This window comes from Geotrypetes seraphini, chromosome 14 (genome assembly GCF_902459505.1).
Source record: "Geotrypetes seraphini chromosome 14, aGeoSer1.1, whole genome shotgun sequence".
Lineage (NCBI taxonomy): Eukaryota > Metazoa > Chordata > Amphibia > Gymnophiona > Dermophiidae > Geotrypetes > Geotrypetes seraphini.
This window is the reverse complement of record NC_047097.1, coordinates 48,624,476-48,651,781: the sequence shown is the minus strand read 5'-3', so window position 1 is coordinate 48,651,781 and position 27,306 is coordinate 48,624,476. Positions and strand designations below refer to the sequence as shown.

The 27,306-nt window shown below is 41.1% G+C and overlaps 1 protein-coding gene across 8 annotated transcripts in view; it reads left to right on the top strand.

Moving 5' to 3' along the window:
• TCF12 (transcription factor 12) overlaps nucleotides 1-27,306 on the top strand; it is an 807,409-nt gene that overhangs the window by 176,378 nt on the left and 603,725 nt on the right. The window contains exon 1 of one of the 8 annotated variants that reach the window (XM_033920045.1): nucleotides 22,677-22,695. The exons of the other annotated variants lie outside the window; for them this stretch is intronic. The gene's annotated coding sequence lies outside the window, so the exon portion shown is untranslated. Of the gene's footprint in view, nucleotides 1-22,676; nucleotides 22,696-27,306 lie in introns of those variants that run through there. 8 annotated transcript variants of the gene reach the window in all.

The window sequence follows — 27,306 nt, the reverse complement described above, 5'->3', positions numbered from 1 at the left end:
CTTAGGCAGAAACTCCAAGTTTAATAACAGAATGTATATTTTAAGCACTGATTTAAAAAGTCTGCTGGACAGAAAAGTTCTGTTAGTGGTAATTATAATTTCAGTCTTTTTCAGTTATAACATAGGGGTAATTTTTAAAGGCATTCCTATGGGGTTTGCAAGCAGAAATAATCTTTTCTAAAGTTGCCTTGACTCTATGCACGTTGTCCATACACCCTGTTTATACGACCTGGGTGGCACTGATCCAGGGGACAAAAATGGGGTGCTGTTAGCAAGTATCTGGGTGTTATCGTAGACAATATGATGAAACCTTCCACCCAATATGTGGTGGTGGCCAAAAAAGCAAACAGGATGCTAGGAATTATTAAAAAAGGGATGGTTATCAAGACTAAGAATGTTATAATGCCCCTGTGTTGCTCCATGGTGTGATCTCACCTGGAGTATTGTGTTCAATTCTGGTCTCCTTATCTCAAGAAAGATATAGCGTTGCTAGAAAAGGTTCAAAGAAGAGCGACCAAGATGGTAAAGGGGCTGGAACTCCTCTCGTATGAGGAAAGTCTAAAAAGGTTAGGGCTCTTCAGCTTGGAAAAGAGATGGTTGAGGGGAGATATGATTGAAGTCTACAATATGCTGAATGGAGTAGAATGGGTACAAGTGGATCGATTTTTCAGTCTGTCAAAAATTTCAAAGACTAGGGGACACTAAGGGAAATACTTTTAAAACCAATAGGAGGGAATATTTTTTCACTCAAAGAAGAGTTAAGCTCTGGAACGCGTTGCCAGAAGTTGTGGTAAGAGCATATAGCAGAGCTTGTTTTAAGAAAGGTTTGGACAATTTCCTGGAGGAAAAGTCCAGAGTCTGTTATTGAGAGAGACATGGGGGAAGCCACTGCTTGCCCTGGATCGGTAGCATGGAATGTTTCTACTCCTTGGGTTTTGGCCTGGTACTAGGGACCTGGATTGGCTACTGTGAGAATGAGCTACTGGGCTTGATAGACCATTAGTCTGACCCAGTAAGGCTATTCTTATTTTCTTATAAAATAAGCTGGGAAGGTTGTGCTACTGAATAACAGTTGTAAATATTTGTGGTCATTTTCTGTGCAGTAACTTTTAAAGGAAAATACGTATGCACTTGTATGTTTCATTAAAACATTGGTGTAACCTATTTGCAAAATTGCTGCACAGGTTAGGTGACTTGTTATAAGATTACCATTGTAGTTCTGAACATATACAATTTGTGTTGTTACAAATTTTGTAATTGCATCTGTTTTTACTTACTCAGGGTTTTCTTGAGTCTGTTTACAAACTGGCCTTTAACTCATGCCTTATTCACCTTAAAAAGAAGTTGACAGAACACAAACGTATAGGATCCAATAGAGTCAAGCATTCTAGAGAAAGTACATTTTTTCTTTTAGTTACTTTTAATGTTGTACTGTTTAATGTTTACTTGCACCTTTTATATTTAAAAAAATTCTACTATTTCAAAATATTATTTATTGGGTTATATAAATAAATTACAGGCCTTTTTATTAAACTGAGTAAGGCATGTTTGTGCATTTATCCCCCTTTTATAAAATCGTAGTATGGTTTTTATCGCCAGCCGCAATGGTAACAGCTGTGGTGCTTATAGAATTCCTATGAGCTTCGGAGCTGTTACCACCTTGGCTGGTGCTAAAAAATGTCACCTCCATCGGGGAACAGGCCACTGCTGCGTTCTGAGCTCTCTCTGCTTCCATGCCGTAAAGAGGAAGCTGAAGCGCTGGGTCGACCAACCTTCCTCACCTGACATCAATTCTAACGTCGTCGAGGAAGTTCCGGGCCAGCCAATCGCTGCCTGGCTGGCCCGTAACTTCCTCTCCGACGTCAAAATTGACATCGGGTGAGGAAGGTTGGTTGGTCCGGCGCTTCAGCTTCCTCTTTACGGCATCGGGAAGCAGGTAGAATGCGAAGGCAATGTGAGTCGATCATGGAGCCCGGGATGGGCTCCGTGATCGACTCGTGTTGCCTTTGCGATCTACTGATCGATCGTGATCGACCATTTGGGCCCCTGAGCTAGAGTATTTTAGTTGGTTAATTCAGACTTAACACCTCTGAAATAGGAAGTGGTAAATGCTGCCTTTTTTTTTTTTTTTTTTTTGCAAGTCCCATGTACTAATGGAGATAGCACGAGACCTGCAAAAAAATAAATAAATAAAGAAACCCCAAACAAAACCCCACAACAAATTCCACCCCCCAGAAAAAAAAAATAGAATATATCCTTAATACACTGCCTCAGTAAATCTGGACTAAGGGCCTCTTCTAGCAAACTGCGCTAGCGGTGAGCCATGCTGAATGGCCTGCACTGTTCCCAACGCTCATATAGTTGCTATGAGCGTTGGGAGCAGCGCAGGCCATTCAGCGCTGCTCTCTGCATTAAAAACTGCTAGCGCAGTTTGATAGAAAAGGCCCTTAGTGTGTGGGGAAAGTCCCATGTTATTATGCACTATGCCCAGATTTTGCTGTGGCTTAGTAAAACAGCTCCTTAATTGTGGTGGTGAATCTCCAAGTCCTTAAAATGCCAAAGTGCTTTTACTCTGAATGTTTTGGAGCAACAGTAGACAAGTAGGGTTCGGTGCTTGGACCCATGCTCTTCAACATATTTATAAACGATCTGGAAATTGGTATGAGTGAGGTGATTAAATTTGCAGACGACATGAAATTATTCAGAGTAGTGAAGACGCAGGAGGATTGCGAAGACTTGCAACATGACATAAACACGCTCGAGAAATGGGCTGCGACATGACAAGTGAGGTTCAACGTGGATAAGTGTAAGGTGATGCATGTCGGTAACAAAAATCTTATACACGAATACAGGATGTCCGATGCGGAATTTGGAGAGACCCTCCCCAGGAAAGAGACTTTGAGAGTACTGGTCGACAAGTCAATGAAGCCGTCTGCGCAATGTGTGGCGGCGGCAAAAAAGGCGAATAGAATGCCAGGATTGATTATGAAGGGGATCACAAACAGATCGGAGAAGGGTTATCATGCTGCTGTACCGGGCCATGGTACGCCCTCACCTGGAATAGTGCATCCAGCACTGGTTGCCATACATGAAGGACATAGTACTACTCGATAGGGTCCAGAGAAGAGCAACTAAAATGGTTAAGGAGCTGGAGGAGTTGCCGTACAGCGAGAGATTAGAGAAACTGGGCCTTTTCTGCCTTGAAAAGAGGAGACTGAGAGGGGACATGATAGAAACATTCAAGATAATGAAGGGAATAGACTTAGTAGATAAAGAGAGATTGTTCACCCTCTCCAAGGTAGAGAAAACAAGAGGACACTCTCTGAAGCTAAAAGGTGATAGAATCCGTACAAACGTAAGGAAGTTCTTCTTCATCCACAGAGTGGTAGAAAACTGAAATGCTCTTCCGAAGGCTGTTATAGGGGAAAACACCCTCCAGGGATGCAAGACAAAGTTAGACAAGTTCTGGAACGTACGCAGGTAAGGCTAATTTCAATTAGGGCACTGGTCTTTGACCTAAGGGCCGCCGCGTAAGCGGATTGCTGGGCATGATGGACCACTGGTCTGACCCAGCAGAGGCAATTCTTATGTTCTTAAGTAAAATGTCATGGTGTATTGAATTTTAATTATTTTATTTATTTTTATTTAAAATATTTATAGTACCCATATCCCCAGTTTTAAGCGGGATACAAATTATTAATACATGCACATAAGACAAAACATACAAAAAATCATTCAAGAATTACATACTGCTTTAGAGGGTTAATACAATCTTTAATGCAACATTCAGCAATGCAATAATCAAACACTAACAATATACCTAATACAGTAAAACCTTGGTTTGCAAGTGTTTTGCAAGAGAAGCAAAACATTTTAGTAAATTTTAACTTAATATACAAGCAATGTCTTGCAATAAAGTACATACTTTCTTTATTTATTCATTTATTTAACCCATCCTCCCAAAAGAGCCCAGTATACACACATCACAACTGAGCCGATGGTTCTTCTCTCTCTGACGCTGCGGGAATGTAGTTTCTAAATGAGCAGAGTCTTGAAATACAAGTACAGTACATACAATATTTTGTACTAAAGATTTGGGGTTGTGGAATGAATCGTCTGTGTTTCCATTATTTCCTATGGGGAAATTTGCTTTGATATACGAGTGCTTTGGATTACAAGCATGCTTCTGGAACGAATTATGTTCACAAACCAAAGTTTTACTGTACTTAGTTGCATCAAACTTGTTTGTGACAGCCATTTAGTGGAATTGGCTTTGCATTTTATTTGAATATCATTTTTTTATGATGAGACTGGATGCTTGGGATGATGTAATGTCTAAGTTCAAACATGATAAAGGTCCATCCATGTACCTTTTCAATGTATTCTCTATAACCTTCAGGTTAATGGAATTATTCCTATATTCAGCTTTCTCTTTGTGTGCCACATGAAAGAGCTTGCAGTTCCCATGGTTAAGGCTAGGGGTTGTGTAGAAAAGCCTTTTGCTGTCATTCAGGAAAAAGAAAATGTGTGTGTGACTGATTACTAAATGACATTGCAACTCAAAGTTGTTTCTTTTTAGCATACCTTTCCATTGCTGAACACAGTACAGAAGTGCTTATTCATTTAATGCTGTAAGGTTATCTATTAAGGTGGGCTGTTCTCATTTGAGGGCTTAGGGCTAGATTCACTAAGCAAACCGATCGTGTACCGATCAGTTTGCAACACCATTGCGACCCGATTTTACTCTGGCCCGATTCACTTACCTCTCCTCCGATCTGATTCCGATCCGTGCTTGCAAATGAGGGGAACGAGATGCAAACTAGGCAGGGATGCGATTCACTACAGAAATCTTGCAAACCGACTGGGCTGGCCGATCAACACAAGAAGCGACTGCTGAGGACCAGTCGCTGAGGTCCTTTCCGACTGCCCTGCCTTCTACCACCCTGCTTCTCTGCCCTGATCTGCTGCCCTGTCTCAACCCCAATCTCCTGCCTGCCCCAATCTCATGCTCTCTGCCCCGATCTCCTGCCCTATCTCAGCCCTGATCTCCTGCTGTCTCCTGCCTGCCCCAATCTCATGCCCTGAATCTCTCCTGCCTGCTGCCCCGACTTGCTGCCCTGCTCTTGCCCCGATTCTCTCCTGCCTGCCACCCCGACTCGCCACTCTACTCTTGCCCCAAATATCTCCTGCCGCCCCGACTCTCCTGCCCTTCCCTGCATTGCGAGCCCATGGTTTTAACCCGTGGATTTAAAGTGGGTTAAAACCATGGACTCGCTGGGCTAGTAAAAGTTTAAAAAAAAAAAAAAGTTGCTGCTCTAGACGACTCTTAAATGCATGTGCAGGCCATCTACAGATGGTCTGCGCATGCGTCGGGATCGCACACTAGCGATCCATGCAGTTGGAGGGGGCATTCCTCTGCTCACCCTCATTTTAATTTTTTTGTTTTGTAAATTTGTCAGACCTGCATGGATCGGCCACGGATCCGGAACGCAATTGAGGTTAGTGAATCTAGCCCTTAGTATTTTAGGTGATGCATCTTGTCATAATTTCTTGTTGTAAACAAGAGCTTATGGGTCTTACTTTACTCAGAGATACTGGTAAGGGCTAGTGGTTTTATTTACAGATACATATCTAGGAATTTTGGAATTCTGGGGGTTTAAATGTGGAGACATAAGCTTAGTTAAAAAGTAATAGTAAAAGAATAAGGTTAAATGGAACTCCATGGTAAGTTTGGGAGACTCTTTGTTGTGACACCACATTCACAGAATCTACCATTACCCCAGCACTGTTCTCTTCCTTTCTCTCTCCTGCCTGTGTTATTGGGGGAGGGTGGAGGAAAAGCAGGCACAGAAGATTCTGCACCTAGGACCATAAGAACATAAGAAGAGCCATACTGGGTCAGACTAATGGTCCATCTAGGCCAGTATCCTTTTTCCACTGTGGCCAATCCAGGTCACAAGTACCTGGCATAAACCCAAATAGTAGCAACATTCCACGCTACTGATCCCAGGGCAAGCAGTGACTTCCCCTATGTCTGTCTCAATAACAGACTATAGACTTTTCTTCTAGGAACTTGTCCAAGCCTTTCTTAAAACCTGCTACATTAACCACTCTTACAACCTCTGACAACACGTTCCTGAGCTTAACTATTCTTTGAGTGAAAAAAAATATTTCTTCCTGTGGGTTTTAAAAGTATTTCTCTGTAACTTTGTAACTTACATACATCTATGTAACATACATACCTGCATAAGTTGTAACTTTGCCCTAACTCCATTCCCCTAGTTCAGGGGTAGGCAATTCCGGTCCTCCAGAGCTGGAGCCAGGTCAGGTTTTCAGGATATCTACAATGAATATGTATGAGATGGATTTGCATGCACTGCCTCCCTGAGCTGCAAATCTATCTCATGCATATTTATTGTGGATATTCTGAAAACCTGACCTGGCTCCGGCTCTCGAGGACTGGAATTGCCTATCCCTGAACTAGTTGCACTTTTGCTGATTTTAGGTAAATGTATGTACAGCAGGGGTCTCAAAGTCCCTCCTTGAGGGCCGCAACCCAGTCGGGTTTTCAGGATCTCCTCAATGAATATGCATGAGATCTATGTGTATGCACTGCTTTCAATGCATATTCATTGGGGAAATCTTGAAAACCCGACTGGATTGCGGCCCTCAAGGAGGGACTTTGAGATCCCTGATGTACAGGAAGCTCTTAGGCCCTGATTCTATAAAATATGCTTACAGTTAAGTGCCTAGATAGGTGCGCCTAGCCGATCTAGGTGCATCATTTTTTAAATTGGCTGAATCAGCGCTGATAATTGACAGCCCCATTAAAAATCAACTTTAAAAGATTTTAAAATTAATTTGCCGGTAGGCATCTACCACTTCGAGGTGGGTGTCTACATGGCAAGTAGATATGGTTAGGTGCAGATTTGGGGTAGAGTTTGGGCATGGATTGATTTGGGCACCGTCAATTAGGCCAAGAAAACTCTGGTCTAATGGTAGGACAGGAGGGATCCGTCCCAGCCGACTAACAATTTCCCCCCCCCTTCCCCGTACCTTTTTTTCATGTTTTTAAATTCTGGCGGTCCAGTGGTATATTGGTAATAACAAGCTTTTCGTGCCTCTCCTTGAATAGCTGCCGTCAGTTCTCACGTGACTGGCCGCTGGACCGCCAGGATTTAAAAAGGTGAAAATGGGTACAGGGGTAAAAAATTGTTAGTCGGCTGGGATGGATCCCTCCTGTCCTGGCCTACCACTAGACCACCAGAGAGGGAACAGGGTACAGGGCCGGGAGGGGGGACAGGGTGCAGAGCCTGGCAAGGAGGGGGGACAGGGCGCAGAGCTTGGTATATTTTATTAAATATACTAGTGTTTAAGCCCGTTACATTAACGGGTGCTAGAATATATGGCTGTCTGTCTTTCTTTCTTTATGTCTCTCTCCCTGCTCCTGTTTCTTTCTTCCTTTCTTTCTGTCTTTCTCCCTCCTGCAATTTTTTTCTCTCTTTCCCTGGCACCCTTTGCCTGTCTGTCTTTATTTCTGTGTCTCTCTGGTCCCCTGTCTGTCTTTATTTCTGTCTGTCTCTCTCCCTAGCCTCCTTTGTCTGTCTGTATTTCTTTCTGTGTCTCCCCCCCCCCACTTTCCTTTGCAGAAGCAGCAGTGCTATTTCCCTTCCCCTCCAGATCCCTGTGAAGTAGTAGCAGCATTTCCCCCCACCCACCCCCCATTCCCTTCTCTCCCCCCCCCCACTTTCCTTTGCAGAAGCAGCAGCGGTATTTCTCTTTCCCTCCAGGTCCTTGCTGAAGCAGTAGCAGCATTTTCCCCCACCCCCCATTCCCTTCTCTCCCCCCCCACTTTATTTTGCAGAAGCAGCTGTGATATTTCCCTTCCCCTCCAGATCTCTGAGAAGTAGTAGCAGCATTTCCCCCCACCCACCCCCCATTCCCTTCTCTCCCCCCCCCACTTTCCTTTGCAGAAGCAGCAGTGCTATTTCCCTTCCCCTCCAGATCCCTGTGAAGTAGTAGCAGCATTTCCCCCCACCCACCCCCCCATTCCCTTCTCTCCCCCCCCCCCACTTTCCTTTGCAGAAGCAGCAGCGGTATTTCTCTTTCCCTCCAGGTCCTTGCTGAAGCAGTAGCAGCATTTTCCCCCACCCCCCATTCCCTTCTCTCCCCCCCCCACTTTATTTTGCAGAAGCAGCTGTGATATTTCCCTTCCCCTCCAGATCCCTGTGAAGTAGTAGCAGCATTTTCCCCCACCCACCCCCCATTCCCTTCTCTCCCCTACCACCACTTTCCTTTGCAGAAGCAGCAGCGGTTTTCCCTTCCCCTCCAGGTCCCTGCTGAGTAGTAGAAACATTTTCCCCCACCCCCCATTCCCTTCTTACCTTGAGCTGCCCTGCTCCGTTCGACCCCTCCCCCTTCCCTTCCCGTGTGCTGGCCTGCTGCGGCTGAAGGTTTTTTTCAGCGACTCCTCCTGTTAAAACTCCCCCCCCTCCCGCAACCGCTCCTGTTCAAAGCGGCCTGCTGAGGTTCGCGGCCGCTGTAACGAACCTCGCAGGCCGCTCTCCACATGGTAGCACGTTCCCTCTGACGCAGTCGCGTCAGAGGGAACGTGCTACCATGTGGAGAGCGGCCTGCGAGGTTCGTTACAGCGGCCGCGAACCTCAGCAGGCCGCTTTGAACAGGAGCGGTAGCGGCTGTTGCAGGAGGATTGGGGGGGGGGGGAATTCGTGAGCGGCGGCAGAACCATGAGGCAGGATTGAGTTTTTCGGCTTCCCCTATCTGTGGAAACCGCTGTGCCGAACTGAACTGCGCGTGGGGCCGTAGTAAGCGCGGGGCATGCTGCAGTCTTGGCGGCCACGGACATACGGATCATGGAAGCACGCTGATAAGACTGCGCATGCGCCGCCTACGGTTTTATTATATAGATTAGTACACCATTTGGTTCAGAATATTTTTTTTTCTTGTTTTCCTTCTCTAAACCTAGGTGCGTCTTATAGTGCGAAAAATACGGTAGCTAGATTTCTATAGGATCACTCCTTCACTGAGACTGAGCCACCTTATGGTACATGGCATTTATACCAGCTGAGTCAGATGGGCGGGGCTGAGGCAGGGAGGTAGTAAAATGCCCTTAGGTAGAACAGATCAGAGAGGCCCCAAGTGGAGAGATTTCCAGGAAGAGACTCTGAGTCAAAAGGTCTCTATTGGAATGGCAACTGAGGCTACAGTACATGAGGGGAGTGCCAGGGAAGAGAAGTAGCCAGAGCTAAATGTTTCCTTGGGGTGGAAAACTATAAGCAGTCTTCAGGAATTAATGATATGTGGACAGAAGATATGGAGAGAACCTTACAGTGCATTTCTGAAACTATAATTATTTGATGTATGTCCTGAAGGGACCTGAGGTAGCATTAGTTGCCAGAATGCTCGGGCCCTAGTAGGAGGCTGGGATTGTATTGAGAGAGAGAGAGAGAGAGAGACTGAGATTCTGTGTAAAAGGACTAAGCCAGTGAAGTAACAGAGCTGAATATAATTCCTTTTGTGTAGATAAATAAAGTACTTTTGACTGTTACCTGCAGTCTGAGTGTGAGTCTGCCACATTTGCGTGAGGTCTTGCAGTCATCTGCTTACCACGCTGCCATATGTAGTTTAGTATAAGTGTCTCTAAATCAGCAGACATAAGTAAAATTTGCTACTAGAAGTCAAACCTTGCTGACACCGCCTTTCATGCTAATAAGTTATTTATCTTCCATTTTGTATCGTTGGTCATTTGTGGTATTCATACTTTTGCAGATTGCTATTGAAAAGCTGAAGGAAACAAACTCTTGAAGAGGATTAAATCACTAGCAGTTTCCCAAATAATGAGATTGGGTTTCCTTTGGGCTTTCTAGGGCTGCATTACCTAGAGAAAATAGTGATTAATGTTTTATTCTTTCACTCACCCTGCACGTGTAATATCCGTAAATGTAAACATATCTTTCAACCAAGCAACAAAATTGGAGAGTGTGTTATTAATAGCTGTTTTCTCCTTTATCTGTTGTAGAAGGATGGAACTAAACAATCATTGCGTTATAGTTTTGAGCTCTCTTATGTCTACGATATAAGTTTAATGGAGATTTATGTTATTGTATTAAGAGGTTGTATGATTGAAGACAATTATGCCTAAACAATTTTTGAAACAAAAATAGGAAAAGGTCTTTGTTATTTGTTTGCAGCTGTATAAGATGATGCTTCAAGTTTCAAGTTTATTCATATTGTTTGATTAAACGCTGAAGAGGCTCATTCCATCTCTTGTATCAACGATTTATGACGTTGTGTTGCAAACTTTTTAAGCTGCGGCACACTAATCTCAGGGCTGCGGCTGGGGTACACCCATAAATGCTCAGACGTCGTCATGTCGACGTCCATGGCCCCGAGCCTCCTATTACCACCGGTGGGGCCTGGAAGGGTACTGAAGGAGGAGAGACGCAGGCACCAGCTGACTGACTACAGGATGTGCCTCTCGCCTCAAGAGACACGTCCTGTAAGCAGTCAGCCGGCACCTCTCCTCCTCGCTGGCATCTCGGGGCACACCTGGAATCCTCTGGGGCACACAGTTTGCAATACACTAATTTATGTGATGTTCACCCAGACTAGTAGAGATGGAGTGACACAGAGGGAAAAGATAACTGTTCAGAGCCAAAGTCAAACTAAACCAATTTCCTGTACAAAAATCTTCTTTAATTTTTAATATAGCCATTTTCACACTCTTGCTGATATTATAGCTCATTGAGTTTAAAACAGCCAAGAGATAATACCTTGATTTCATAGGTGCAAAAGATAGCCAAAGGTGCTTGTTATAATATTTCTGGTGGAACTCTTTATGTCACATTTATAAAATGGAAAGGACAATAGCTACACAGCAGGGGAATTTTAGAAAATTTCAAGAGATTTGGGAGCCATTAACAAAATATTGTAGTGATTGAATATTATTTTTCCCCTTAAAAATGCACGTTCAGGATGGGGGGAAGGGGAGAAGGGTTTTTGATATGAATATTAAATAAGGTATATAGGAAAGGGGTTTGTGGAAGGTTTTCTTGAATTTAAAGAATGTTATTGTTTAGGGGGGAGGGAGGATATAATTCAGATATGGATTTTAGCAGAATATTAAGTGTTGTATTTGAGTTTCAAATGTTATAAATGCTGTTACACTTATATTAAGTTTTTAAAAATGAATAAAGAATTGGGGAAAAAAAATATTTCTTGGAAAAGGCAAGGAGGACGTCTATTCCAAGGATAAAGCCTTTATTGAAAACTATTGTAGGAGATGCCGAAACTTGGATCTTGTTGGGACAAGAGTTTTCAATAAAGACTTTATCCTTGGTTGAATAGATGTCCTCCTTGCCTTTTATAACACTAATCATACCCTAAGGCGAGGTTTTCTTCTTCTTTTTGCTTATAATATTTCTTGACAGCTGTGTATTATTGTGATTATATTATTGCTGCTTCCAGTCGCAGTGTTAGTAATAAAAAATGCACATCTTTGTTCCTAAACTGTTATGAGTTACTGTTGTCCTTATTCATAATCTACATAGAAGAATAAGAAATCACATAATATTTGGAGCTGGTAGTAGTCATGATTGTGTGCGCTCCATCCACGCCACCTACCTAGACCTGTAGAACACTGCAAGTTTGATACTTGTTTGAAAGGCTAGGGATAGGAGTGGGGAATAGGCCTTGAAAGTCACCCCATGTCAATATCCCGCTGCCTGGAGAGCAAAGTAATTAACAGCAGCATGGCATGCTCTGAACAGCCAAAATGATGAACTTATCCAGTTTTGAATATCAGACACCTATAGAAAGTAACTTCAAGCAGATTACTATATTTGTTTTGTTTATGATCTATTATGTATGTTCTCATGTGATCCACCAAGAGCTTTGGATTGTGCGGTATAGAAATAAATAAATATAATACATATGCTCCTACAAAATCAGTTTGAGGAGAGTTACAACCGAAAAGTGAACAAAATGTTATATACTGTACGTATGCACAGTTGGCTTAAAGCAGTGGTCTCCAACTCAAACCCTTTGCAAGGCCACATTTGGATTTGTAGGTACTTGGAGGGTCTCAGAAAAAAATAGTTAATGTCTTACTTAAAAAATGGCAATTCTGCATGAGGTTAAACTGTTTATAGTTTATAAATCTTTCCTTTTGGCTAAGTCTTAATATTAATATTGTAATTTATAGCCAAAGGAGACACATGATCAAGAAACTGTTTTGTTTTACTTTTGTGATTATGATAAACATGCCGAGGGCCTCAAAATAGTATCTGGTGGGCCGCATGTGGCCCCCGGGCCGCGAGTTTGAGACCACTGGCTTAAAGTGACACACTACATTTGAAATTAGCAAAAAAACCAACAAAAAAACTAAGCTACAGGAAGGAGTGGTGTAGTGGTTAGAGCAACAACCTCAGCACCCTGAGGTTGTAGGTTTAAATCCCATGCTGCTCCTTGTGACCCTGGGCAAGTCACTCAATCCTCCAGTGCCCCAGGTATGTTAGATAGATTGTGAGCCCTCCGGGACAGATGGGGAAAATGCTTGAGTACCTGATTGTAAACTGCTTAGATAATTTTGATAAGTGGTATATAAATACCTTAAATAAATAAATAAATAATTACACTATGATATGATATGGTGACTGAGGCCATATAATTTATTTATTTAAAACATTTTAAATCTGCTTATCGGATCAAAAGCTCATTCTCAGCTGAGTATGGTAAATATCAAAAGTAAAGAAATAGTTTAATTAAAATAACAGCAAAGCAAAATAAAATATTTGAAACAAATAAAACAGACAAAAACATTGATTAAAACTAAAATCCAAATTAACAGGCATGACTACTAAGCAGAGACATGCGTCCAAAATCTCTGACAAACAAAACCAGTTTCAGTGCTTTTATTAATTGGCTGTAATCATCCAGTACATGAATTGACGCAGGCAAATAGTTTGGTAACATTGGGCCTGTTACAGACAAAGCATAGGCATGTGTAGTTATCAGTCTGGCCTTTTTCAATGATGGAACAGCGAAGAGTACCGCCTTAGCTGAACATAGAACCAGGGCAGGAATATATGACACCAATAACTTTCAGGTATGCTGATCTTCTTGTTCAGTTGATCTGAAAACAAAACAAATCTTGAATTCTGAATGATACACAAGATTGGAATGTTCAGTGAAGAGATTGAAGGTTGCCTTGCACACTTGGCTCCTGTCCAAGGCTTTTTCTTAAATTGGCTTAGGTTGGTTCAGTTGATTTGCTCCACTAGTTCTCTGTTCCCTTTTTCCTCTGCTCCCCTCACATGATCGATTTGTGGATTTTTTTTTTAAATCAGTAAATACTATGCTCTACTCACAGCCTCATTTTAAGGTTCTTCTACGTTATTGGTTTTTCCTTTGTCCTCTGTTCTTTGACCTTCAGTATACCTTCTCCAGACTGTAGACCACCATAAAGGGTTGTATGAATGTGGTATATCAATTTATTGAAGTAAATGTGTGGAGTGGTATGATCTCTTAAATGTACCCTGCAAAGTAGTTGGGCACCAGTGTGCTATATTTGTTGCAACATATTTTAAAAGGCACTGCAGGAACACCTGAAAACAAATCATTACAATAGTCGATGCCATTTAAAATGAGTGCCTGATGAAACTGAGATGCTTAAGATGTTATTTGTAGCCTAGCAAAGAAGCAATAAAGAACATTGCTAGGTATATTTTTTAAATGCTAGAATTTTAGCATGCATAAATAATGCCATATTTTCAGTAAGAACTTGCCCTGTAAGAAGGTCAGAAGGGGCTGCTACCTGATCCATCCAAAACTCTCAGTTTTACATATATTCAGTATCAGCTTATTGTCTTGCAAGCAATTACATTTTGATGCAGTGTAAGACTTTATAAATTGAAGCTGAGCTTGGGAACTGCTTCGTATATAGAGCAAGTGGTCAAATGCCATCTGCATTTATTGGGGTGGGAGTGTGTGGTATAGTGGTTAGAGCCACAGTCTCAGCACCCTGAGGTTGTGGGGTTCAAATCCCACACTGCTCTTTGTGACCCTGGGCAAGTCACCTAATTAAAGACACTTCAATTTTCCTGAACGGACAAACCTTCCCCATTGTCAATTCCATAAAAATCCTGGGTGTGACGCTAGTCCGCTACCTCACTCTAGATATTCACACAGATTCACTGATCAAAAAAGGATTCTCGACACTATGGAAACTCAGAACCATCAGAAAGTATTCGATGCAGCATCCTTTCGCCTACTGGTACAATCCTCCATCTTGAGCCTACTCGACTACTGTAATATCATCTATCTGGGGTCCCTCAAGAAAACCTTACATAGACTCTGAATCATGCAAAATTCTGCAGTGCGACTGATCTTCGGTATAAAAAAATGGGACCGCATAACCCCCTACTACCAAAAACTCCACTGGCTACCACTACAAGCAAGAGTGCTATTCAAATTTGCCTGCCTTTGTTTCAAATCTGTCCATGGCATGGCCCCGCTATACTTGGCCTCCCACTTTAAATTTGATTGTTCCACCAGACCCACACGTAGAATATGTCTGTTCAGCCACCCTTCAATAAAAACCTACCAATACAAAAGATTCCTAAATACAACGCTAGCCTTCCAAGCAAGTCAACAAAACAACTGGCTAGGCAACTTAATCAAACTCTCCTCATCCTACCTTAACTTCAGAAAACTAATTAAAACAAACCTGTTCAACCGATTTGTAACCAAGAACCCTTAAACCCACTATTGCATTCCTTTTCACATCTTCTTGTTTCCCCACATTGTGACTTTATGTAACCAAAATCCTCTCTGTTATTTTTTCTTCTTTGCTGTATCCAAAATCTCCATTGTTATTTTCCTTCGCTGACTGTCCAGCTCTTCTTGTAAACCGCCTCAAACTGCTATGGCTTTGGCGGTATATAAAAATAAAATTATTATTATTATTATTATAATCCTCCAGGTAGAGTGTGAACCTACCAGGCCAGATAGAGAAAAATGCTTGAATGTAAACTAGTAGTATATACAAAATGTAACACTCCCGCCAATTCCACATCTCCCTGTAGCAATTCTAAATCTTAACGGCAACAATTAACTTAGCTTATTGTTCATGCTGTTATCCAAAGTTGACATTATCAAAATTCAGGGGCCGCTGTTTGAAAAGAAGCCACCAAGAAGAGGTTTGAGATCGACAATAAACTACCATTTTAAAATTAGTACAGTTGTTAAGAACTGTTTCTGGAAACTCAGAATGATTAAATCCAAAGCCAACATTCTTGATTCTCAGTCCCTTAACATTTTAATTCATTCCCTCATAATTTCCAAACTTGACTACTGCAATTCTCTACTCAAAGGAGTTTGCCAAAAAGACATCCGATGTTTACAATTAATCCAAAGCACTGCCATAAAAATTATAACAAACAAACAAAAATTTGATCACGTTACTCTCCTGTTAAAAAGTGCTCACTGGCTACCTGTTCATCACCGCATCACTTACAAAATTGCTTTAATTTCCTTCAAAACTATGAAAACCAAGGAACCCACTTTTATCCATAAATACCCGATTCCATATGATCTTCCGAGAACGTTAAGATCTGCATCACAGCATCTTCTTCATGTCCCATCCCTTAAAATCATTAGTACCCGTAGGGCTTCTTCTTTTGCAAAGATAGCCCCAACAATATGGAATTTGTTACCATCATATTTAAGATCTAAACAGAATTTAGATAAATTCAAGGGTGGCCTCAAAAGCTTCTTATTTAAAGATGCATATGACTGTCAATTGACCTATGGGACCTTCCTTGCTCATTTTCCACACCAAAATTGATTTTTCCCTCTCCCCTTGTTATTATCCTTAATGGTTCTCTCTTTCTTTCAAATTGTATTTCTCCCCACTATCCTATTGTCTCATGTAAGTAAAGTTATGTGATTAATAGTTTAACTGGACCCCTTTTACATTTTTTATTGTAAAACACTTAGAATTTATGATTAGCGTTTTATCAGATTTCTAATAAACTTGAAACTCGAGAAGCCCCTTCCTCAGGAACCCATCATTAATCAAAGACAAAAGAACTGCTAAGAACTTTGTCCACCTGCTGTGGCAAAAAGATTTGTAAGGGAGGCAGGCTTTTTCTATATCACTTTCAAATATACAGTATATATAAAACAAGGACTAGGAAAGCCATGAGACAGAGTCCATAAGAACAAAGTAAGATACTTGCAAAAGGTGTCAGAATATAAAGAGAAACTTGTAAAAGAGGCATACATTTGGTTTTTGAAATATTAAGAGAGCGAAGATTTTTGATTAATATCCATGATTTCCACATGATTATGACTCTGGACTGGATGGATTAGTTGGATGTCATCCACGTAGGCATAAACTGTGAATCCTACAGATTGGGTGACGGTTAACAACGGTGCTAGAAACAAGTTAAATAGCATGGGCGAAAGAAAGGATCCTGTGGGACTACTGAATCTTAAGAATATGGCTTTGAGGATGAGTTTTGAAAGTGAACTTGATATTGTCTGTCAGAAAAGTAAAAGATGAACCATATAAGAGTGATTCCAGAAATTCCTAGTGTTTCAAGACGGTTTAAGAGGAGTGTATGATCAATTGTATCGAACGCTGCCTTTAAATCAAATGAAATCAGGAGAACTGATTTTCTTTGAACCAAATAGTTTCTGATCGTTGTGACTAAGCCCAGAAGGGATAGCTCTGTTTGAGTAATGTGGTCTAAAACCAGTTTGATTGGGATGCATTGCATTTGTTTGCTCGAGGAATGGTGTTAATTGATTAAAGACAATCTTTTCTGTTAATTTGGTGAGATAGGGAATATTGGCTAAAGGGTGGTAGTTGTTACAATCATCAATATTTCCAGAAGTAAGTTTGGGGATAGGTCTTATTTTTGCTAATTTCCAGTGAGTGGGCATGGTACCTGAAGAGAGGCTGTTGCCAATCATGGATTGAATGAAAGGGCCAAAGATAGAGAAATATCTTTTAATTAGGAAAGATGGTAAAGAGTGTCCTAGGATTCCTGAGCTATTGATGGAGTGCATTGTTTTTTCTATTTCCATCAAAGATGGTGTGTTAAAGTTAGAAAATGTGCTGAAAGAAATGGAATGGAAATTGTCTGACGATGTGGGTGGAGACACTGGATTTGTAGAAATTATGGTGTTACGTATAAGAACATAAGAAGTTGCCTCCGCCGAGTCAGACCAGAGGTCCATCTCGCTCAGCTGTCCGCTCTCGCGGCGGCCCATCAAGCCTAATTGCCTGAATAGTGTCACTGACTAATTCTGTACTGTCTCTAATCCTATCCCTATAACCTACCTCTACTCCTATCTATACCCCTCAATAGTTTGCCAAATCATGCGCTGAAAGAATGGTAGATGAAAGGGATAAGTTGCTGTTACCTTTCATGGTAAGTGATTTCACTATAGCATACAAGGCTGAAGTGTTTTGGGCTGCAGTAATTTTTTTTGTTATAAGTTTTTTTTTTCCCCCTGGATTTGTGTTTTAAAAAAAGTGGCTTTTTATAGGTAATGGCGAAGTAAACTGGGGGTGCAATGACGGTGCCAGTGTCTTTCAAGAGCACAAACTTGGTGTCTCAGTAGAATAAGTTCTGATGTGAACCAGGGCTCTTTTTTTCAATATTGTAGAGGAAGAATTTTGATGTTGAATAGGGGCTAGATCATCTAAGAGTTTTTGAGATACATTTATCCATGTTTCTATCTGTGTATCTATTGATAATGTTTGAAACTTTGTTATATTGAGATCAAAAGAATCTACAATGGACCCTTGATTTAGTTTAGTGAAGTCCCTAAAACTTGTCTGGGTGTTTGAGGAGCTGCAGGGAGGAATAGAATTAGTTAGGCTGAATACAATAAGAGAATAGTCTGTCCAAGGAAGTTGAAGAATACCAGATAAAAATATATCTTGTTTCAGCATCTTCCCCTTCCATCCACTATCTGCCCTCTCTCCCTTCCATATGGTATCTGCCTTCTTTCTATGCCCCTCTCCCCTTTCCATCCTACCTGCACACCCTCTTTCCTTTTGATATGATTTATTCCAGCTTCACGGCTCTCTTCATTTTTATCTCTCCTACACTAGATCTAGCATCTTTGTCCCTCTTTCCTTATTTCTCTGCTGAACCCCTTCTCAGCAACAATCTCTCTCCACTTTCTCATTCCTCTGTCTCTCCCCTTTCCCTCATCTGATCTCCCCATTCCACCCTGACCCTTTCCCCTCCTCTAATCTCCCTGTCAGCTGTTTCCTTCCTTTTTTCCTCCTCCTCTGTCCAACAGTACCCCCTTCTCCCTTCCCTCCTCCCCACTTATCCAACAGTAACTCTCTTCCCTTCCCTTTCCCTCCTCCCTTGTCCAGCAGTACCCCATCTCCCTTCCCTCCTCCCCTTATCCTATAATAACTATATTCCCTTTCCCTCCTCCCCTGTCCAGCAGTACCCCATCTCCCCCTTCCCTCTCCAGCAAATTTTTCCTCTCTCTAGCCTAGTGGCAGCTCTGTGTGCTTTTAACTTCGCCACACAGCTGCCACTAGCAGTAGTTTAGATGTGGTTTCATCAGGCAGCATCGGGGCCTTTGCTAAGCCGGTCTACCTGGCATCATCAAATCGGGCTGGCATAGCAAAGGCCCCGAGGCTGCCTCATGAAACCGTGACTAAACTACTGCTAGCGGCAGATGTGTGGCGAAGTTTAAAGCACACAGAGCTGCCGCTGCTGGTCTGGGGGTCCAGAGACAAGACAAAGGCAGGAGGCATACTTGGCAAAGGCAGGAGGCCCGGCATATGCGATGGCAACAGGAAGTTGCAAGTCAGCTGTTGCCAGCACCGGAGCATCTCTTCCTGCCCAGTGTGCAGTTTGCAGTTTGTGGAGGGGACCCGAATCCTTCATGGACCAGCAGGAAATTTTTGTGGACCGTCACTGGTCCGCGGACCAGTGGATTAAGAACACTGAGCTAGATGGACCATTGGTCTGACCCAGTATGGCTATTCTTATGTTCTTATGCATAAAGATAGGACTGACTTTTATGTGATCCTGTTTGTTTCAATTTTGGCTGTTTAAGTGCTGAATATTGGCACTTAAGTGACCAAATGCCAACTTCACCACAGAATAGATGGATTTGCTTTAAGTGTTAAGTGGTCATTTTCAGCAGTCCTGAACAAGTAGTTTAACCATATAGGAGTCATTCTTGGCCAATTAAATTGCTTTGACTGTGGACACCTCTGTTTGTACAGTATGTTAGGGATAGAATACCTTTTTATTTATTTATTCAATTTTTTTTAGACCATTCTCCCAGAGGAGCTCAGAACAGTTTATATGAATTTATTCAGATACTCAAACATTTTTCCCTGTCTGTCCTGGGGGGCTCACAATCTGTCTAATGTACCTGGGGCAATGAGGGGGAGGGATTAAGTGACTTTGCCCAGAGTCATAAGGAGCAGCTTGGGTTTGAACTCACAACCTCAGGGTGATGAGGCTATAGCTTTTAACCACTGTGTCTCACTCTCCCCTAAATGAGATCTCAGTAATAATTTCCACAATGGTGTTATCGTATGCTTTTTTTCTACTATTTCTTCTTATGTACTGTAGTATTCCTGGGTCTCTGATCACTGCTCTTTTTTCACTACCTTTGAGTAGATCAGAAATGATAACCCCGAGATTTCTCTTGCTTGGTGCACAGCAGTACCTTAACTCTGATTGATTGTGCATGGCTCTTTTGACTTCTACATTCCCTACCAAGCACTTGATTGTAAATTAGTTTTTTTGTTGTTGTTTTCATTCCACTTGTAATGTCCATCCTGTTGCAGCTCTTTGTATGATATACAAATAGAAAACTCTTTTCTACTAATCTCTGCAATATTTATGCAAATATTGAACAGATCTGTTCCCAGAGGAGCCCCTGCTGATAATTTCTCTTAGCACTGCTGTTCTCTTTTGCCTTTGCCTATCACTCAACCAGTTTCAAACCCAATCAACCACATTGGGACCCACCCCTGGGCTGCTCAGTTTTATGGGCTTCCTCCCTGGGACAGTGTCAGAACTACACTGAAACTTGAGTATCCTGAGAGAGTTTTCAAATACTCATTTTGAATTAGGATGTTGTTTTGAATCAGGCTGGAAAGCTTATGCAAATTTTACAATGCAAATGTAATGGTGAAGTAAGGGGAAAAAAAGAGCTAAGTTAAACAAAGATCTAGGGCTCTTGCCAATCTTAATACAACAATGGGACAAAGCGAAGAACAGAAAGCACAGTGTAAAACCAACAAAATCTAAATGTAAATTCACTGTTTGACAGGCAGTGCATGTAAATGAGATTGTTTTGGCAACAGATTCAGTTAAAAATACAAGGACCTCACTTCTTTCACAAAGTAGCTATAATCAAGATTTCTTTTAAAAGAAAATAGTTGAGGTTGGTGTATTGGGGCGGATATTTTGACAAGAATAATCTTGGTGTTGTAGTATTTCCATGGTTCTAGGGATGCTTTACATTTCTTTGGCTTTTTAAAAATTTGTTTTTCTTTCTTTGGTTTGGTGCACACTTGTCTAGAAGACTGGCTTATAAGAGCATAGTTGGAGCAATACAGGCACTGGAATCCCTAGAGTACCAAATGTACTGTTTCAAACATTTGGTGTACCAGAGAGTACTCTTTGACGAGCACAGAGTACAGAAACTACAGGACATTAAATTAGATTTGCGAATGCTGCAAATCTGGAACTACTTACAGGTGTACTGGGTTGTGTGGCAACATTACAAGACTGAGTTCCATGGACAAGGGCACATACAAGGCTACTTCAGAGCATGTTGTTTACAAGGTGGCCATCAGAATACCCCAAGATATAAGGTTACCCCTCTACAGAAAGGCAAAAATTTGCCCGTCATAGTGGATTAGCGAGGAGAGTTTCCTCAAAGGCAGACAGTTGCAGGTGAGACCCTTAAGGGATGGTGTGCACATTGTCAAAGGCAAGTTATTAAGGGTTGGTTGCCCTTAGAGGAACAAAGATTTGTTAACTGTACAATATTTTCTACTTTTTCTGAAGGTTTGAATACTCTTGAACATTGCTGTGTTAATGGCCTATGTCATCAAAAAGGGTGGTACCAGGAGTCGCCTTTTGGCCCAGGAGATGTGATGGAACAAAACTTGTGCAGCTTGTCAATAGCATATATAGATAATGTGAAAGTAGACTACTTATGCAAAAATAAATTCTAATGCCAAGAGAACAGAGACTCTGCCATACTGGGACAGACCAAAAGTCCATCAAGCCCAGTATCCTGTTTTCCAGCAGTGGCCAATCCAGGTCACAAGTACCTGGCAAGATCTCAAAAGAGTAAAACAAATTTTTGTTGTTGTTTATTCTAGAAATAAGCAGTGGATTTTCTCAAGTCCATCTTAATAATGGCTTATGTACTTTTCTTTTAGAAAATTAGCCAAACCTTTTTTAAATCCTGCTAAGCTAACTGCTTTCACCACATTCTCTGATGATGAATTCCAGAGTTTAATTACACGTTGAGTGAAGAAATATTTTCTCCTGTTTGTTTTAAATTTGCTACTTAGTAACTTCATTGCCTGCCCCCTAGTACTAATATTTTTGTAAAGAGTAAACTCGCATCTACTCACTCCAATCTATTTAATATTTTATAGACCTCTATCATATCTCCCCGGGCTGTTTCTTCTCAAGGCTGAAGATCCCTAGGCACTTTAGCCTTTCCTAATAGGGAAGTTATCCCATTCACTTTATCATTTTTGTTGCACTTCTCTGTACCTTTTCTAATTCCACTATATCTTTTTTGAGATGCAGTGACCAGAATTGCACATAGAATTCATGTTGTGGTTGCACCATAGAGTGATATAAAGGCATTATAGCATTTTCATTTTTGGTTCCTGATAATTCCTAACATTCGAGCGGAGGGTTTCAGTGTATTGCAGGGGTATCCCTGCTTTAACTTTTGGAGGCTTGAGGCCTAATTCAGTCTATGAACTATCTTTTATCTCCAGAAACATTATGGCTGGTTTACAAGATGTGTGTGTTCACAGCCATGGTCATCTACCAACACTGGGCCCCTCTTGCTGTATGTGTAGGAGAGAGCTTTGCAAGCTGTTATGAATTGTGTCTTGTGCTCTAATTATCTTGGTGAGACATGCTGTCTGACCAGTGGATTCATCTACAAGAAGTCTATTCACTATTCTGTGTGTCTGACAATTCCATTTTGGACAGGTCCTGAATGAGTCCCTGTGTGTCACCTGTGCACGGCGAGAGAGAGAAACCGTGCAAACTGGACTCAGTCAAGTTTGGACTTGGAGGAGTTTGGGTCTGAACTTGGAGAATTCTCCTGTGCATTTAGAGAAGAAACGAAGCAAATAAGAGAAAAAATCTTCCCGATTGTCATGCAATCCCATTGGCTGATGGGGAGAGACTGTTCTGTGTTTGGACACTAATGAACTTTGTCTGGGAACTACGACCTTTCCCACAAAGAATTGGCAACTGAATGCTGGGTGGCTTTTATCTGTCTGAAATACCTTCCACTGAAGCAGTGCTGGGATTCTGGATCTTACCTCCCTGAACTGCGGGGCTCGCTGAAACTTGTAACCAAAAAAGGATCATCTCTACAACATCTGTTGCTGACCTCAGCTGACACAAGGTGAGAAGAGATATTCTCTACAGTTTTAGGGGTTAGATAGTAATTCTTTGGTTTGCAAAGATAAGGTTATTTTCAGGACTTTAGTAATTAACTTAAGCCCTATAATTTGTTACTGTTTCATAATCTTCTCAGGTAATTTTAGCATTATAACAAAATACATATTGTGTTGGTGTAGTTAGTGATATTTACTGGTTGTAATTGTTTATACATATTTGCCAATTGTGTGCTGCTACATGGGAAAGTTACCCACTTGTCCAGAATGACACACCTATCTACTATTAGTGAAAAGATATTAGCAAGGTAGGAACCTAGTCTCTTTTTATAATCATTAGTATATTAGTATACTGCCTGCTATATTTCTAAGATTTGTTTATTCTTCTAATAAATAAGATGCATTCATACTTTGGCTTAATTCTTCCAATAAGGCAGCAGTGGGTGAATTTCAGGGAATTTATCAGGTGCTGTTCCCCTAGTTATGAGTCCAAGATGATTTCCTTACTGAAATTGTCTGTAAATATACTGTATTGCACCTTATTCTAAAGCAGTGGTTCCCAAAACCTGTCCTGGGAGACCCCCAGCCAGTCGGGTTTTCAAGATATCCCTAATGAATATGCATGAGAGAGATTTGCATACCTGTTGCTTCCATTATGTGCAAATCTCTCTCATGCATATTCATTAGGGATATCTTGAAAACCCGACTGGCTGGGGGTCCCCCAGGACAGGGTTTGGGAACCACTGTTCTAAAGTATCAACAATGACACCTAGATCCTTTTCCTGGGCGGTGACTCCTAATGTGGAACCTTGCATCAGGTAGCTATAGTTTGGGATCCTCTTTCCCACATGCATCACTTTGCACTTGCTCACATTAAATGTCATCTGCCATTTTGCTGCCCACTCTCGTAAGGTCCTCTTACAACTTTTCAAAATCCTCTTGGGATTTGACAACTTTGAAACAACTTTGTGTTATCCACAAATTAAATTACCTCACTAGTTATTTTCATCTCTATATCATTGATAAATATGTTAAAAAGCAGTGGTCTCAGCACAGACCCCTGGGGAACCCCACTATCTATCCTCCTTCATTGAGAATGGTGTCAGGTCAAAAGCGCGCCGGGACAAAGGCGCACGCAGACAATTGAGCGCAGCGCAGAGGCGCACGCCGAAGAAAATTACTGTTTTTAGTGGCTCCAACGGGGGAGCATGGAGGGGGGAACCCCCCCACTTTACTTAATACAGATCGCGCCGCGTTGTGGGGACGTTGTGGGGGGGTTTGGGGGGTTGTAACCCCCCACATTTTACTGAAAACTTCACTTTTTTCCTGTGTTTCGGGAAAAAGTTAAGTTTCCAGTAAAATGTGGGGGTTTACAACCCCCCAAACCCCCCACAACGCCGCCGCAATCTGTATTAAGTAAAGTGCGGGGACTCCCCAACAAAACCCCCCGTCGGAGCCCCTAAAAACTGTAATTTTCTTCGGCGCGCGCCTCCGTCTTGTGCTCAGTTGTCGGCGCGCACCTTTGTCTTCCGCGATTATGTCTATGAACCATTGAGAATACTGACCATTTAACGCTACTTTCTGTTTTCTATCTTTTAATTAGTTCTTAATTCGTAATAGGACATGCTTTGTCATGCTTTAAGCAGGTATGGGGGTGGGAATCCCACAGTGCAGTCACATGGCCACAAATCTGCTGGAAAGAGGCAAGGATCAAGGGGATTGATACATTGCCTACACAGTAGCTGCTGTGTTGCCTTCTTTCTCCTGATAAACAGACCAATTACAAAGGATAATGAAAGCAGTATAGCAAAAGAGGCAAGGAAGGCATCCTATCAGCCAAATAAATCAGTCTTTATTCAAACATGTGGTCCCAACAAGGATCCTAGTTTTGGTGTTTGAAAAATGCCTTCCTCAGGGGACACTAAGCGGACATATAAAAGAAATTAACAAAGTAAAAACCATGAGGTATAAAAACATCAATAGAATGACATGCACATGGAAACAAATTACTGCTTATGAACTAGTTCATGAAAGAGCTAGAGGGAAAAAGGTCAACATCCTTGACCTATATTAAAGCATAAGAGAGGAGAACTAGAGCTGTTTTCTATTTGGAATCTCAGAGGTAGACCTATTAACATTTCTTCAAAAAATATTAGAGAAAGAAAACTCTTAATTCACAGAAGGTTCAAGTGTTAGCATTGACAAGCTACAGTGGAAGAATCCAAGTCAAGGTGGCATTGCTGTTTTCCGATGTACTTAAGAAGTTAACCATTTTGCTACCCTAGTGCAAAATTATCGACCACTGCCAATGATTAATGTAGATGCCAAAATCTATTCAAAGATTTTAGCTAATCAACTTCAAAAAATCTTGCCTACTATTATCTCTATTAGTCAAAATGGGCTCATGAATGTTCAAGTATCCAGTGATAACACTAGGTTGTTTATTGAAATCTTGCAAAATATATCAGAATCTAATAATCAATATATGGCTATTTCTTTGGATGCGGAAAAAGCCTTTGATAGAGTCGAGTGGCCTTTTTTATTTGGAACATTGAAATGGTTTGGTTTTTCACAAAATGCGATTAACATGATCAAAGTTCTTTATACCAAGCCAACCACCAGGTTATTTATAAATAATTTGTTATCAACTGCCTTTAACCCATCTAGAGGCATACCACGACTCACACTGGCTCCCAATACAAGCAAGAGTACACTTCAAATTCTATTGCTTACTATTCAAAGCTATTAACGGAGACAGCCCAACCTACTGGAACAACCGACTAATTCAAGCCACCTCAACCAGACACAGAAGAACCCACTCACTATTCACACACACACCAACCAAAAATGTCAAACGAAGAAAACTATATGATAACCTAATGGCCACCAGAGCAGCAAAACTAGACAGACAAATCACCCACCTGCTGTCTTCGACCATGGACTACAAAACCTTCAAAAAAGAAACAAAAACTACTCTTCAAAAAATATATAAAACCTATTTAACACGACCAGTTCCTTCCCAAGCTCCACCTACCACACTGTCTACTCCTATCAAATCTAAAATTTTCAAATTACCCAATATGTATTACCTTAATTTCTCGACAATTCTTATGTAATCCGCCTAATAAATCTTGTAACTTCATGACCAATTTTTCTGTAATCCCCCTTGAACCGCAAGGTAATGGCGGAATAGAAATCACTAATGTAATGTAATGTCCTCTGTCGCCGTTACTATTTAATATTGCTTTAGAGCCTTTATTAATAGCATTTCAACAACACCAAAATATTATAGATATTCAGTTTGGTAATCGTATAGCTAAGTACTCAGCCTATGCTGATGATGTTTTATTGCATTCTACGGTGGACTCCATACCTCATATACTTGAAGTCATTGAAAAATACTCTGACTTAACTGGATATAAACTAAATCATGACAAGACGGAAGTTATGCCTCTTAATTGTCCGGAAATTACCACTGAGGTTTTGGGATATAAGTTTAATATGGTAACCTCCAAATTGAAGTATCTTGGTATATTATTTGGCTCAAGCATTGAACAAACTTTAGAATTGAATGAAGAAGCTCTGATTAAATCAACGCAAGATTTGACAAAAAGTTGTCTCCATTGCGATTGTCGTGGGGAAGGCTAGATACCATCAAAATGATGATAATGCCTACAATCAATTATACTCTCCAGCTGCTGCATTTTAATTTTAACAGTTTATTTTAGGCTAGAAAATATTCTCACGACTTTTTTCTTTGGAACAATAAGCCACCACGTATCGCTATCAAAAAACTAAAAGCTAATAAGTCATATGGAGAAGTTAATTTTCCTAGCTTTTTGGAATATCACAGCGCATGTTCTTGTTTGTTTTTTCTTATAATTTGAATAATACATTATCCATTAATAACAGGAAAATACATAATTTCATCATGCATAAATTATTTTTAAGCCCACAAAACGGGGGCAGGGTACTTATATAACAAGAAAAAGTAAAAGAAAAGATAAAGGAAAGATTCTCAGCTCGCCTTCGCGAACCTTATTCAATCCTTACTATTATAGGGATTCATTCCTCCTCAAAATCTTAGAGATGAAACTATACAAAAAGAATAATACTATTTCTGCTCATGCGCAACAAGAAATTGTTGCAGTTGAATAGGATCCCTGGGTCGTGCGTTTGAGACCACTGATATACATGAATATTGGCTTCATGTATGGGATACTATCAGTTCTTTGCTGGAAATAAAGGAATCACTTACATTAAATATTATAGTATTGATTCATTTTGGTCTTCTGCAGCTACTACCAGAGAATCACTCAAAATTACTAAGAATAGCTCAATTTGGCAATTAAAATTATATTGCAAAATTAGAAAGACACATCAGTTGTGGAATATATAACCTAGTGGAATACTGTTTAACTTCCAAATATGAGTGTGTCGCTGCAGAAAGATCCAGTGCTTTACATAAATTTACTAAAACATGGGACCAACGATATCCTATAGCCATGTGCCTTATAGACCAAATGATTGATTTGCCTGACACATCGCTTACCAAGGGTCTCTGTATAAGCTTTGGAGCAAGTTTATACAGAGACCCTTGGTCAATGATTACCTTCGAT